We start from the raw sequence: 12180 nt of genomic DNA, 5'->3' as shown, positions 1-12180 counted from the left end.
TAGAACGGATAGGCAAAGATGGGAAGGCAGTGGAGCAGAGTGAACTGAGGGAAAGAAAAAGACTGCTGTGAGAGTGAGAACCTCAGCTTAAGTGGCAGCCACCCCTCGTGAGTAGTCGTGGCCGAGTGGTTAAGGCGATGGACTCAAAATCCATTGGGGTGTCCCCGCGCAGGTTCAAATCCTGCCGACTACGTCGGTGCTCTTTCACAATGATGTGTTAGGTTTTTCCTTGGATGCCTCCTTTCCCAGGAATAAGCATGTATTATTCAACAACGTTGAGAGCACAGGTAAAACAAAGACAAGAATGTGAAACAATGCACTGTGCAATGCCAGCATGAAAACTCTCAAGGAGTACGCTGCCCAGGCCTACAGCTTCTCAGACACTGTATCTGTCTATTTTGGGGAGCTGCAGAGAAGCCTTGCCTGTGCTTTTCGAGCCTGCTGTCTGGGGTGAGTGCCTGGATAAATTGTTGTTGGGAAGGACAAGGCAGCTAGCTCCTCTACAGGGGTCAATTTAGGAGGTTGGTGGGAAGCACAGGAAGGAAGCTCTCTGCTGTTGCTTCTTGGCCTAGGCAGAGCTGCAGGTGTGGTTAAAAAGGATTGGCGTTTGGCCAGGTCCCAGACCACAGTGCAACCTAGGGCAACAAGAGAGGTGAGGCTACTGAGGCCCTTACCCTGAGCCTTCTGACCCCACCGCCCCTTTGGCCCCGATCGGCCAAAACCTCTCTTTAAGGGCTAAAGGTGATTATTATATATGCCTGAGTAACTTAGGGTCCCTCGCATAAATGGACTCCTGCTGAAGGAGCTCGCCTTTGCTTTGGGACTGGCCCAACACGGCCTTGCTCTCCTCAACAAACCTGCCACCAGCCAGGAGGCTGAATGGCTTGCAGAAGGACACTCCCAGGTATGCCCAAGCACTTCATTTGCATAGAGACTACCCTCTCTTGGGCCCGCCTCCACTCACCTATTAAGTAATGTGGCTAGAATATCAAGACAGAAAGAGGAGCAGGGCCTGACAGCCTTTCAAAGGCTCAACTGAGGTGCTGGGCTGACGGCTGGGATCACCAAAGCCTGGGATGACTCCAATATGGAAGCAGAAGCCTTAGGGCAAACAAAGGTCAGCAGTTGATGTGCTGTAAAGAAGAAGGGCTGCAGAGGGCCTCAGCAAAGCCTTCGGAATACTTGTGGATTGGCAGGAGTGCCTATATTTGTTTTTTGAGAAGCACCTTGCCAGTGCAAAGGATTGCTGAGGAAGAGGAAGGAGCAGAGCGGAATGACTGGAGCCAGTGAGGTTGCCTGTGAAGACATGAAGGGCTATGTTGAAAGGGGCACCGCTTGCAGAGCCAAGTAGTCGTTACCAAGTGGTTAAGGCGATGGACTAGATATCATTTGGCGTCTCCACGAGTATGTTCAAATCCTGCCGACTACGTCAGATGACATTTTTGGGATTCCTCTTCAGGGCCTCCTGCGTGGGAGAACAAGGGAGCAGCCTCTATGCAAAGCAGTCAGTAAAACAGAATATGAAGCAAAGACCATTAAAGCCACAGAAGAAAGATATGAACCCAGGCCAAATGCATCCTGCTCCCCCTCCCTCACCTGTCAGGCACTAGTCTGCAGAGAAACTGAACACGCCCACTCTCCTCCAAGGAGAATTCAGCTCAGGAAACGCCTAGCCACAGGCCCTAGATTGGACGAGGCACTTCTTTTCATACCTGTAAAGACCAACCCGTCTCTCTGTGGAGTCCATTCATGGCCTCCAAGACAGAAGTTTTGCCATGGTGCCTATCGTGGCTGCCATCTCCCTGACGTTAAAGCTACCACCTCTTCCGGCCTGATTTTTTCCCCCCGTCTCAAAACATGAACATACAAGGAGTGCTAATTTCACATGCATGCCTGCTTTTAGCTTGAGACGCTTTAGAAAGTCTTCTGTGGAATAGGAATGATGTATAGGAGAGCAGGGAAAATGGTCCAGTGAACGGAAAGAAAAAAGACTACGGATGGAGGTAAAGTGCCCTGTTGAGATTCACTTGTGTGGGTAGTTGTGGCCGAGTGGTTAAGGCGATGGACTAGAAATCCATTGGGGTATCCCCGTGCAGGTTCGAATCCTGCCAACTACGCTGTCCCTTTTGTGAACAGTATTTTCCCATAATTCTTTGAAATACCTTCTGGCATAAATGCGGGCTCCAAAAGCAGGACTAATAGGGTCAGCGGCCTGGGAGGGCTCAAACTTTTGCCATTGTGGCCTTCCTCTCTAGAAAAGGACTGCTTCTGTTCCGAGGCTAGACCGCCAGCAGAAATAGAAACGAGCTACGTTGAAAATGGACCATAGCTTTAAGCAAGTAGTCGTGGCCGAGTGGTTAAGGCGATGGACTTGAAATCCATTGGGGTCTCCCCGCGTAGGTTCAAATCCTGCCGACTACGTGCTACTTCACCTTTGGTGATATTTTATACTTCATATTAAATGGCATCTGCACAAGCAGGCCGAATATAGCTATCACTCTCAATAGAGCTAAGGAAGGCGAAACACTGGGCAGGGAATGGGATCAAAAGAGTGGCCGGAGAAGGCATGAGACTACCTGTCTGGCACTCCTGCCACTTGTGCACCCCAGCTCTCGAGAAGACACATGTCGAGTAATAGCCAAGGAGATTGGGAAAGAACTTCAGTTATCATCTCGCCAGTAAGTTCCATCTGAGGTATCAGATGCATGAAGGAAGTAGCCTTATTGGGGCGTCTGACAGTGTCATTATTTTCCTAAAGTGTCATAACTGCATTCTTTTACAACCTCCTTTTTGATTTTCTCTGGCCAGGAACATGAACTTTATAATAGTGCCTTTGAGTCACGTCAGTATGCAGGTATGGACCGAGTGTATTTTTTGCAGTAGAACGGATAGGCAAAGATGGGAAGGCAGTGGAGCAGAGTGAACTGAGGGAAAGAAAAAGACTGCTGTGAGAGTGAGAACCTCAGCTTAAGTGGCAGCCACTCCTCGTGAGTAGTCGTGGCCGAGTGGTTAAGGCGATGGACTCGAAATCCATTGGGGTGTCCCCGCGAAGGTTCAAATCCTGCCGACTACGTCGGTGCTCTTTCACAATGATGTGTTATGTTTTTCCTTGGATGCCTCCTTTCCCAGGAATAAGCATGTATTATTCAACAACGTTGAGAGCACAGGTAAAACAAAGACAAGAATGTGAAACAATGCACTGTGCAATGCCAGCATGAAAACTCTCAAGGAGTACGCTGCCCAGGCCTACAGCTTCTCAGACACTGTATCTGTCTATTTTGGGGAGCTGCAGAGAAGCCTTGCCTGTGCTTTTCGAGCCTGCTGTCTGGGGTGAGTGCCTGGATAAATTGTTGTTGGGAAGGACAAGGCAGCTAGCTCCTTTACAGGGGTCAATTTAGGAGGTTGGTGGGAAGCACAGGAAGGGGCAGGAAGGAAGCTCTCTGCTGTTGCTTCTCGGCCTAGGCAGAGCTGCAGGTGTGGTTAAAAAGGATTGGCGTTTGGCCAGGTCCCAGACCACAGTGCAACCTAGGGCAACAAGAGAGGTGAGGCTACTGAGGCCCTTACCCTGAGCCTTCTGACCCCACCGCCCCTTTGGCCCCGATCGGCCAAAACCTCTCTTTAAGGGCTAAAGGTGATTATTATATATGCCTGAGTAACTTAGGGTCCCTCGCATAAATGGACTCCTGCTGAAGGAGCTCGCCTTTGCTTTGGGACTGGCCCAACACGGCCTTGCTCTCCTCAACAAACCTGCCACCAGCCAGGAGGCTGAATGGCTTGCAGAAGGACACTCCCAGGTATGCCCAAGCACTTCATTTGCATAGAGACTACCCTCTCTTGGGCCCGCCTCCACTCACCTATTAAGTAATGTGGCTAGAATATCAAGACAGAAAGAGGAGCAGGGCCTGACAGCCTTTCAAAGGCTCAACTGAGGTGCTGGGCTGACGGCTGGGATCACCAAAGCCTGGGATGACTCCAATATGGAAGCAGAAGCCTTAGGGCAAACAAAGGTCAGCAGTTGATGTGCTGTAAAGAAGAAGGGCTGCAGAGGGCCTCAGCAAAGCCTTCGGAATACTTGTGGATTGGCAGGAGTGCCTATATTTGTTTTTTGAGAAGCACCTTGCCAGTGCAAAGGATTGCTGAGGAAGAGGAAGGAGCAGAGCGGAATGACTGGAGCCAGTGAGGTTGCCTGTGAAGACATGAAGGGCTATGTTGAAAGGGGCACCGCTTGCAGAGCCAAGTAGTCGTTACCAAGTGGTTAAGGCGATGGACTAGATATCATTTGCCGTCTCCACGAGTATGTTCAAATCCTGCCGACTACGTCAGATGACATTTTTGGGATTCCTCTTCAGGGCCTCCTGCGTGGGAGAACAAGGGAGCAGCCTCTATGCAAAGCAGTCAGTAAAACAGAATATGAAGCAAAGACCATTAAAGCCACAGAAGAAAGATATGAACCCAGGCCAAATGCATCCTGCTCCCCCTCCCTCACCTGTCAGGCACTAGTCTGCAGAGAAACTGAACACGCCCACTCTCCTCCAAGGAGAATTCAGCTCAGGAAACGCCTAGCCACAGGCCCTAGATTGGACGAGGCACTTCTTTTCATACCTGTAAAGACCAACCCGTCTCTCTGTGGAGTCCATTCATGGCCTCCAAGACAGAAGTTTTGCCATGGTGCCTATCGTGGCTGCCATCTCCCTGACGTTAAAGCTACCACCTCTTCCGGCCTGATTTTTTCCCCCCGTCTCAAAACATGAACATACAAGGAGTGCTAATTTCACATGCATGCCTGCTTTTAGCTTGAGACGCTTTAGAAAGTCTTCTGTGGAATAGGAATGATGTATAGGAGAGCAGGGAAAATGGTCCAGTGAACGGAAAGAAAAAAGACTACGGATGGAGGTAAAGTGCCCTGTTGAGATTCACTTGTGTGGGTAGTTGTGGCCGAGTGGTTAAGGCGATGGACTAGAAATCCATTGGGGTATCCCCGCGCAGGTTCGAATCCTGCCAACTACGCTGTCCCTTTTGTGAACAGTATTTTCCCATAATTCTTTGAAATACCTTCTGGCATAAATGCGGGCTCCAAAAGCAGGACTAATAGGGTCAGCGGCCTGGGAGGGCTCAAACTTTTGCCATTGTGGCCTTCCTCTCTAGAAAAGGACTGCTTCTGTCCAGAGGCTAGACCGCCAGCAGAAATAGAAACGAGCTATGTTGAAAATGGACCATAGCTTTAAGCAAGTAGTCGTGGCCGAGTGGTTAAGGCGATGGACTTGAAATCCATTGGGGTCTCCCCGCGTAGGTTCAAATCCTGCCGACTACGTGCTACTTCACCTTTGGTGATATTTTATACTTCATATTAAATGGCATCTGCACAAGCAGGCCGAATATAGCTATCACTCTCAATAGAGCTAAGGAAGGCGAAACACTGGGCAGGGAATGGGATCAAAAGAGTGGCCGGAGAAGGCATGAGACTACCTGTCTGGCACTCCTGCCACTTGTGCACCCCAGCTCTCGAGAAGACACATGTCGAGTAATAGCCAAGGAGATTGGGAAAGAACTTCAGTTATCATCTCGCCAGTAAGTTCCATCTGAGGTATCAGATGCATGAAGGAAGTAGCCTTATTGGGGCGTCTGACAGTGTCATTATTTTCCTAAAGTGTCATAACTGCATTCTTTTACAACCTCCTTTTTGATTTTCTCTGGCCAGGAACATGAACTTTATAATAGTGCCTTTGAGTCACGTCAGTATGCAGGTATGGACCGAGTGTATTTTTTGCAGTAGAACGGATAGGCAAAGATGGGAAGGCAGTGGAGCAGAGTGAACTGAGGGAAAGAAAAAGACTGCTGTGAGAGTGAGAACCTCAGCTTAAGTGGCAGCCACCCCTCGTGAGTAGTCGTGGCCGAGTGGTTAAGGCGATGGACTCGAAATCCATTGGGGTGTCCCCGCGCAGGTTCAAATCCTGCCGACTACGTCGGTGCTCTTTCACAATGATGTGTTAGGTTTTTCCTTGGATGCCTCCTTTCCCAGGAATAAGCATGTATTATTCAACAACGTTGAGAGCACAGGTAAAACAAAGACAAGAATGTGAAACAATGCACTGTGCAATGCCAGCATGAAAACTCTCAAGGTGTACGCTGCCCAGGCCTACAGCTTCTCAGACACTGTATCTGTCTATTTTGGGGAGCTGCAGAGAAGCCTTGCCTGTGCTTTTCGAGCCTGCTGTCTGGGGTGAGTGCCTGGATAAATTGTTGTTGGGAAGGACAAGGCAGCTAGCTCCTCTACAGGGGTCAATTTAGGAGGTTGGTGGGAAGCACAGGAAGGGGCAGGAAGGAAGCTCTCTGCTGTTGCTTCTCGGCCTAGGCAGAGCTGCAGGTGTGGTTAAAAAGGATTGGCGTTTGGCCAGGTCCCAGACCACAGTGCAACCTAGGGCAACAAGAGAGGTGAGGCTACTGAGGCCCTTACCCAGAGCCTTCTGACCCCACCGCCCCTTTGGCCCCGATCGGCCACGATCGGCCAAAACCTCTCTATAAGGGCTAAAGGTGATTATTATATATGCCTGAGTAACTTAGGGTCCCTCGCATAAATGGACTCCTGCTGAAGGAGCTCGCCTTTGCTTTGGGACTGGCCCAACACGGCCTTGCTCTCCTCAACAAACCTGCCACCAGCCAGGAGGCTGAATGGCTTGCAGAAGGACACTCCCAGGTATGCCCAAGCACTTCATTTGCATAGAGACTACCCTCTCTTGGGCCCGCCTCCACTCACCTATTAAGTAATGTGGCTAGAATATCAAGACAGAAAGAGGAGCAGGGCCTGACAGCCTTTCAAAGGCTCAACTGAGGTGCTGGGCTGACGGCTGGGATCACCAAAGCCTGGGATGACTCCAATATGGAAGCAGAAGCCTTAGGGCAAACAAAGGTCAGCAGTTGATGTGCTGTAAAGAAGAAGGGCTGCAGAGGGCCTCAGCAAAGCCTTCGGAATACTTGTGGATTGGCAGGAGTGCCTATATTTGTTTTTTGAGAAGCACCTTGCCAGTGCAAAGGATTGCTGAGGAAGAGGAAGGAGCAGAGCGGAATGACTGGAGCCAGTGAGGTTGCCTGTGAAGACATGAAGGGCTATGTTGAAAGGGGCACCGCTTGCAGAGCCAAGTAGTCGTTACCAAGTGGTTAAGGCGATGGACTAGATATCATTTGCCGTCTCCACGAGTATGTTCAAATCCTGCCGACTACGTCAGATGACATTTTTGGGATTCCTCTTCAGGGCCTCCTGCGTGGGAGAACAAGGGAGCAGCCTCTATGCAAAGCAGTCAGTAAAACAGAATATGAAGCAAAGACCATTAAAGCCACAGAAGAAAGATATGAACCCAGGCCAAATGCATCCTGCTCCCCCTCCCTCACCTGTCAGGCACTAGTCTGCAGAGAAACTGAACACGCCCACTCTCCTCCAAGGAGAATTCAGCTCAGGAAACGCCTAGCCACAGGCCCTAGATTGGACGAGGCACTTCTTTTCATACCTGTAAAGACCAACCCGTCTCTCTGTGGAGTCCATTCATGGCCTCCAAGACAGAAGTTTTGCCATGGTGCCTATCGTGGCTGCCATCTCCCTGACGTTAAAGCTACCACCTCTTCCGGCCTGATTTTTTCCCCCCGTCTCAAAACATGAACATACAAGGAGTGCTAATTTCACATGCATGCCTGCTTTTAGCTTGAGACGCTTTAGAAAGTCTTCTGTGGAATAGGAATGATGTATAGGAGAGCAGGGAAAATGGTCCAGTGAACGGAAAGAAAAAAGACTACGGATGGAGGTAAAGTGCCCTGTTGAGATTCACTTGTGTGGGTAGTTGTGGCCGAGTGGTTAAGGCGATGGACTAGAAATCCCTTGGGGTATCCCCGCGCAGGTTCGAATCCTGCCAACTACGCTGTCCCTTTTGTGAACAGTATTTTCCCATAATTCTTTGAAATACCTTCTGGCATAAATGCGGGCTCCAAAAGCAGGACTAATAGGGTCAGCGGCCTGGGAGGGCTCAAACTTTTGCCATTGTGGCCTTCCTCTCTAGAAAAGGACTGCTTCTGTCCAGAGGCTAGACCGCCAGCAGAAATAGAAACGAGCTACGTTGAAAATGGACCATAGCTTTAAGCAAGTAGTCGTGGCCGAGTGGTTAAGGCGATGGACTTGAAATCCATTGGGGTCTCCCCGCGTAGGTTCAAATCCTGCCGACTACGTGCTACTTCACCTTTGGTGATATTTTATACTTCATATTAAATGGCATCTGCACAAGCAGGCCGAATATAGCTATCACTCTCAATAGAGCTAAGGAAGGCGAAACACTGGGCAGGGAATGGGATCAAAAGAGTGGCCGGAGAAGGCATGAGACTACCTGTCTGGCACTCCTGCCACTTGTGCACCCCAGCTGTCGAGAAGACACATGTCGAGTAATAGCCAAGGAGATTGGGAAAGAACTTCAGTTATCATCTCGCCAGTAAGTTCCATCTGAGGTATCAGATGCATGAAGGAAGTAGCCTTATTGGGGCGTCTGACAGTGTCATTATTTTCCTAAAGTGTCATAACTGCATTCTTTTACAACCTCCTTTTTGATTTTCTCTGGCCAGGAACATGAACTTTATAATAGTGCCTTTGAGTCACGTCAGTATGCAGGTATGGACCGAGTGTATTTTTTGCAGTAGAACGGATAGGCAAAGATGGGAAGGCAGTGGAGCAGAGTGAACTGAGGGAAAGAAAAAGACTGCTGTGAGAGTGAGAACCTCAGCTTAAGTGGCAGCCACCCCTCGTGAGTAGTCGTGGCCGAGTGGTTAAGGCGATGGACTCAAAATCCATTGGGGTGTCCCCGCGCAGGTTCAAATCCTGCCGACTACGTCGGTGCTCTTTCACAATGATGTGTTAGGTTTTTCCTTGGATGCCTCCTTTCCCAGGAATAAGCATGTATTATTCAACAACGTTGAGAGCACAGGTAAAACAAAGACAAGAATGTGAAACAATGCACTGTGCAATGCCAGCATGAAAACTCTCAAGGAGTACGCTGCCCAGGCCTACAGCTTCTCAGACACTGTGTCTGTCTATTTTGGGGAGCTGCAGAGAAGCCTTGCCTGTGCTTTTCGAGCCTGCTGTCTGGGGTGAGTGCCTGGATAAATTGTTTTTGGGAAGGACAAGGCATCTAGCTCCTCTACAGGGGTCAATTTAGGAGGTTGGTGGGAAGCACAGGAAGGGGCAGGAAGGAAGCTCTCTGCTGTTGCTTCTCGGCCTAGGCAGAGCTGCAGGTGTGGTTAAAAAGGATTGGCGTTTGGCCAGGTCCCAGACCACAGTGCAACCTAGGGCAACAAGAGAGGTGAGGCTACTGAGGCCCTTACCCTGAGCCTTCTGACCCCACCGCCCCTTTGGCCCCGATCGGCCCCGATCGGCCAAAACCTCTCTATAAGGGCTAAAGGTGATTATTATATATGCCTGAGTAACTTAGGGTCCCTCGCATAAATGGACTCCTGCTGAAGGAGCTCGCCTTTGCTTTGGGACTGGCCCAACACGGCCTTGCTCTCCTCAACAAACCTGCCACCAGCCAGGAGGCTGAATGGCTTGCAGAAGGACACTCCCAGGTATGCCCAAGCACTTCATTTGCATAGAGACTACCCTCTCTTGGGCCCGCCTCCACTCACCTATTAAGTAATGTGGCTAGAATATCAAGACAGAAAGAGGAGCAGGGCCTGACAGCCTTTCAAAGGCTCAACTGAGGTGCTGGGCTGACGGCTGGGATCACCAAAGCCTGGGATGACTCCAATATGGAAGCAGAAGCCTTAGGGCAAACAAAGGTCAGCAGTTGATGTGCTGTAAAGAAGAAGGGCTGCAGAGGGCCTCAGCAAAGCCTTCGGAATACTTGTGGATTGGCAGGAGTGCCTATATTTGTTTTTTGAGAAGCACCTTGCCAGTGCAAAGGATTGCTGAGGAAGAGGAAGGAGCAGAGCGGAATGACTGGAGCCAGTGAGGTTGCCTGTGAAGACATGAAGGGCTATGTTGAAAGGGGCACCGCTTGCAGAGCCAAGTAGTCGTTACCAAGTGGTTAAGGCGATGGACTAGATATCATTTGCCGTCTCCACGAGTATGTTCAAATCCTGCCGACTACGTCAGATGACATTTTTGGGATTCCTCTTCAGGGCCTCCTGCGTGGGAGAACAAGGGAGCAGCCTCTATGCAAAGCAGTCAGTAAAACAGAATATGAAGCAAAGACCATTAAAGCCACAGAAGAAAGATATGAACCCAGGCCAAATGCATCCTGCTCCCCCTCCCTCACCTGTCAGGCACTAGTCTGCAGAGAAACTGAACACGCCCACTCTCCTCCAAGGAGAATTCAGCTCAGGAAACGCCTAGCCACAGGCCCTAGATTGGACGAGGCACTTCTTTTCATACCTGTAAAGACCAACCCGTCTCTCTGTGGAGTCCATTCATGGCCTCCAAGACAGAAGTTTTGCCATGGTGCCTATCGTGGCTGCCATCTCCCTGACGTTAAAGCTACCACCTCTTCCGGCCTGATTTTTTCCCCCCGTCTCAAAACATGAACATACAAGGAGTGCTAATTTCACATGCATGCCTGCTTTTAGCTTGAGACGCTTTAGAAAGTCTTCTGTGGAATAGGAATGATGTATAGGAGAGCAGGGAAAATGGTCCAGTGAACGGAAAGAAAAAAGACTACGGATGGAGGTAAAGTGCCCTGTTGAGATTCACTTGTGTGGGTAGTTGTGGCCGAGTGGTTAAGGCGATGGACTAGAAATCCATTGGGGTATCCCCGCGCAGGTTCGAATCCTGCCAACTACGCTGTCCCTTTTGTGAACAGTATTTTCCCATAATTCTTTGAAATACCTTCTGGCATAAATGCGGGCTCCAAAAGCAGGACTAATAGGGTCAGCGGCCTGGGAGGGCTCAAACTTTTGCCATTGTGGCCTTCCTCTCTAGAAAAGGACTGCTTCTGTCCAGAGGCTAGACCGCCAGCAGAAATAGAAACGAGCTACGTTGAAAATGGACCATAGCTTTAAGCAAGTAGTCGTGGCCGAGTGGTTAAGGCGATGGACTTGAAATCCATTGGGGTCTCCCCGCGTAGGTTCAAATCCTGCCGACTACGTGCTACTTCACCTTTGGTGATATTTTATACTTCATATTAAATGGCATCTGCACAAGCAGGCCGAATATAGCTATCACTCTCAATAGAGCTAAGGAAGGCGAAACACTGGGCAGGGAATGGGATCAAAAGAGTGGCCGGAGAAGGCATGAGACTACCTGTCTGGCACTCCTGCCACTTGTGCACCCCAGCTGTCGAGAAGACACATGTCGAGTAATAGCCAAGGAGATTGGGAAAGAACTTCAGTTATCATCTCGCCAGTAAGTTCCATCTGAGGTATCAGATGCATGAAGGAAGTAGCCTTATTGGGGCGTCTGACAGTGTCATTATTTTCCTAAAGTGTCATAACTGCATTCTTTTACAACCTCCTTTTTGATTTTCTCTGGCCAGGAACATGAACTTTATAATAGTGCCTTTGAGTCACGTCAGTATGCAGGTATGGACCGAGTGTATTTTTTGCAGTAGAACGGATAGGCAAAGATGGGAAGGCAGTGGAGCAGAGTGAACTGAGGGAAAGAAAAAGACTGCTGTGAGAGTGAGAACCTCAGCTTAAGTGGCAGCCACCCCTCGTGAGTAGTCGTGGCCGAGTGGTTAAGGCGATGGACTCAAAATCCATTGGGGTGTCCCCGCGCAGGTTCAAATCCTGCCGACTACGTCGGTGCTCTTTCACAATGATGTGTTAGGTTTTTCCTTGGATGCCTCCTTTCCCAGGAATAAGCATGTATTATTCAACAACGTTGAGAGCACAGGTAAAACAAAGACAAGAATGTGAAACAATGCACTGTGCAATGCCAGCATGAAAACTCTCAAGGAGTACGCTGCCCAGGCCTACAGCTTCTCAGACACTGTGTCTGTCTATTTTGGGGAGCTGCAGAGAAGCCTTGCCTGTGCTTTTCGAGCCTGCTGTCTGGGGTGAGTGCCTGGATAAATTGTTTTTGGGAAGGACAAGGCATCTAGCTCCTCTACAGGGGTCAATTTAGGAGGTTGGTGGGAAGCACAGGAAGGGGCAGGAAGGAAGCTCTCTGCTGTTGCTTCTCGGCCTAGGCAGAGCTGCAGGTGTGGTTAAAAAGGA

At 49.7% G+C, this 12180-nt stretch overlaps 13 non-coding genes across 13 annotated transcripts; all 13 read left to right on the top strand.

The window, feature by feature from the left end:
* The first annotated feature begins 111 nt into the window (after positions 1-111).
* TRNAL-CAA (transfer RNA leucine (anticodon CAA)) lies at positions 112-193 on the top strand. Its single transcript has one exon. It is a non-coding gene; the product is annotated as a tRNA-Leu (tRNA).
* Positions 194-2035: 1842 nt separating this feature from the next.
* Positions 2036-2117, top strand: TRNAS-AGA (transfer RNA serine (anticodon AGA)). Its single transcript has one exon. It is a non-coding gene; the product is annotated as a tRNA-Ser (tRNA).
* A 222-nt stretch (positions 2118-2339) lies between these two features.
* TRNAS-UGA (transfer RNA serine (anticodon UGA)) lies at positions 2340-2421 on the top strand. The gene has a single exon. It is a non-coding gene; the product is annotated as a tRNA-Ser (tRNA).
* A 570-nt stretch (positions 2422-2991) lies between these two features.
* On the top strand, positions 2992-3073 carry TRNAS-CGA (transfer RNA serine (anticodon CGA)). Its single transcript has one exon. It is a non-coding gene; the product is annotated as a tRNA-Ser (tRNA).
* A 1852-nt stretch (positions 3074-4925) lies between these two features.
* On the top strand, positions 4926-5007 carry TRNAS-AGA (transfer RNA serine (anticodon AGA)). Its single transcript has one exon. It is a non-coding gene; the product is annotated as a tRNA-Ser (tRNA).
* Positions 5008-5229: 222 nt separating this feature from the next.
* On the top strand, positions 5230-5311 carry TRNAS-UGA (transfer RNA serine (anticodon UGA)). Its single transcript has one exon. It is a non-coding gene; the product is annotated as a tRNA-Ser (tRNA).
* Positions 5312-5881: 570 nt separating this feature from the next.
* TRNAS-CGA (transfer RNA serine (anticodon CGA)) lies at positions 5882-5963 on the top strand. The gene has a single exon. It is a non-coding gene; the product is annotated as a tRNA-Ser (tRNA).
* A 1862-nt stretch (positions 5964-7825) lies between these two features.
* Positions 7826-7907, top strand: TRNAS-AGA (transfer RNA serine (anticodon AGA)). Its single transcript has one exon. It is a non-coding gene; the product is annotated as a tRNA-Ser (tRNA).
* Positions 7908-8129: 222 nt separating this feature from the next.
* TRNAS-UGA (transfer RNA serine (anticodon UGA)) lies at positions 8130-8211 on the top strand. The gene has a single exon. It is a non-coding gene; the product is annotated as a tRNA-Ser (tRNA).
* Positions 8212-8781: 570 nt separating this feature from the next.
* Positions 8782-8863, top strand: TRNAL-CAA (transfer RNA leucine (anticodon CAA)). The gene has a single exon. It is a non-coding gene; the product is annotated as a tRNA-Leu (tRNA).
* A 1862-nt stretch (positions 8864-10725) lies between these two features.
* Positions 10726-10807, top strand: TRNAS-AGA (transfer RNA serine (anticodon AGA)). The gene has a single exon. It is a non-coding gene; the product is annotated as a tRNA-Ser (tRNA).
* A 222-nt stretch (positions 10808-11029) lies between these two features.
* Positions 11030-11111, top strand: TRNAS-UGA (transfer RNA serine (anticodon UGA)). Its single transcript has one exon. It is a non-coding gene; the product is annotated as a tRNA-Ser (tRNA).
* Positions 11112-11681: 570 nt separating this feature from the next.
* On the top strand, positions 11682-11763 carry TRNAL-CAA (transfer RNA leucine (anticodon CAA)). Its single transcript has one exon. It is a non-coding gene; the product is annotated as a tRNA-Leu (tRNA).
* The last annotated feature ends 417 nt before the right edge of the window (positions 11764-12180 follow it).

Source organism: Pleurodeles waltl, unplaced genomic scaffold (assembly GCF_031143425.1).
Source record: "Pleurodeles waltl isolate 20211129_DDA unplaced genomic scaffold, aPleWal1.hap1.20221129 scaffold_225, whole genome shotgun sequence".
Lineage (NCBI taxonomy): Eukaryota > Metazoa > Chordata > Amphibia > Caudata > Salamandridae > Pleurodeles > Pleurodeles waltl.
The sequence above is the reverse complement of the archived record's forward strand: the minus strand, read 5'-3'. Positions and strand labels throughout refer to the sequence as shown.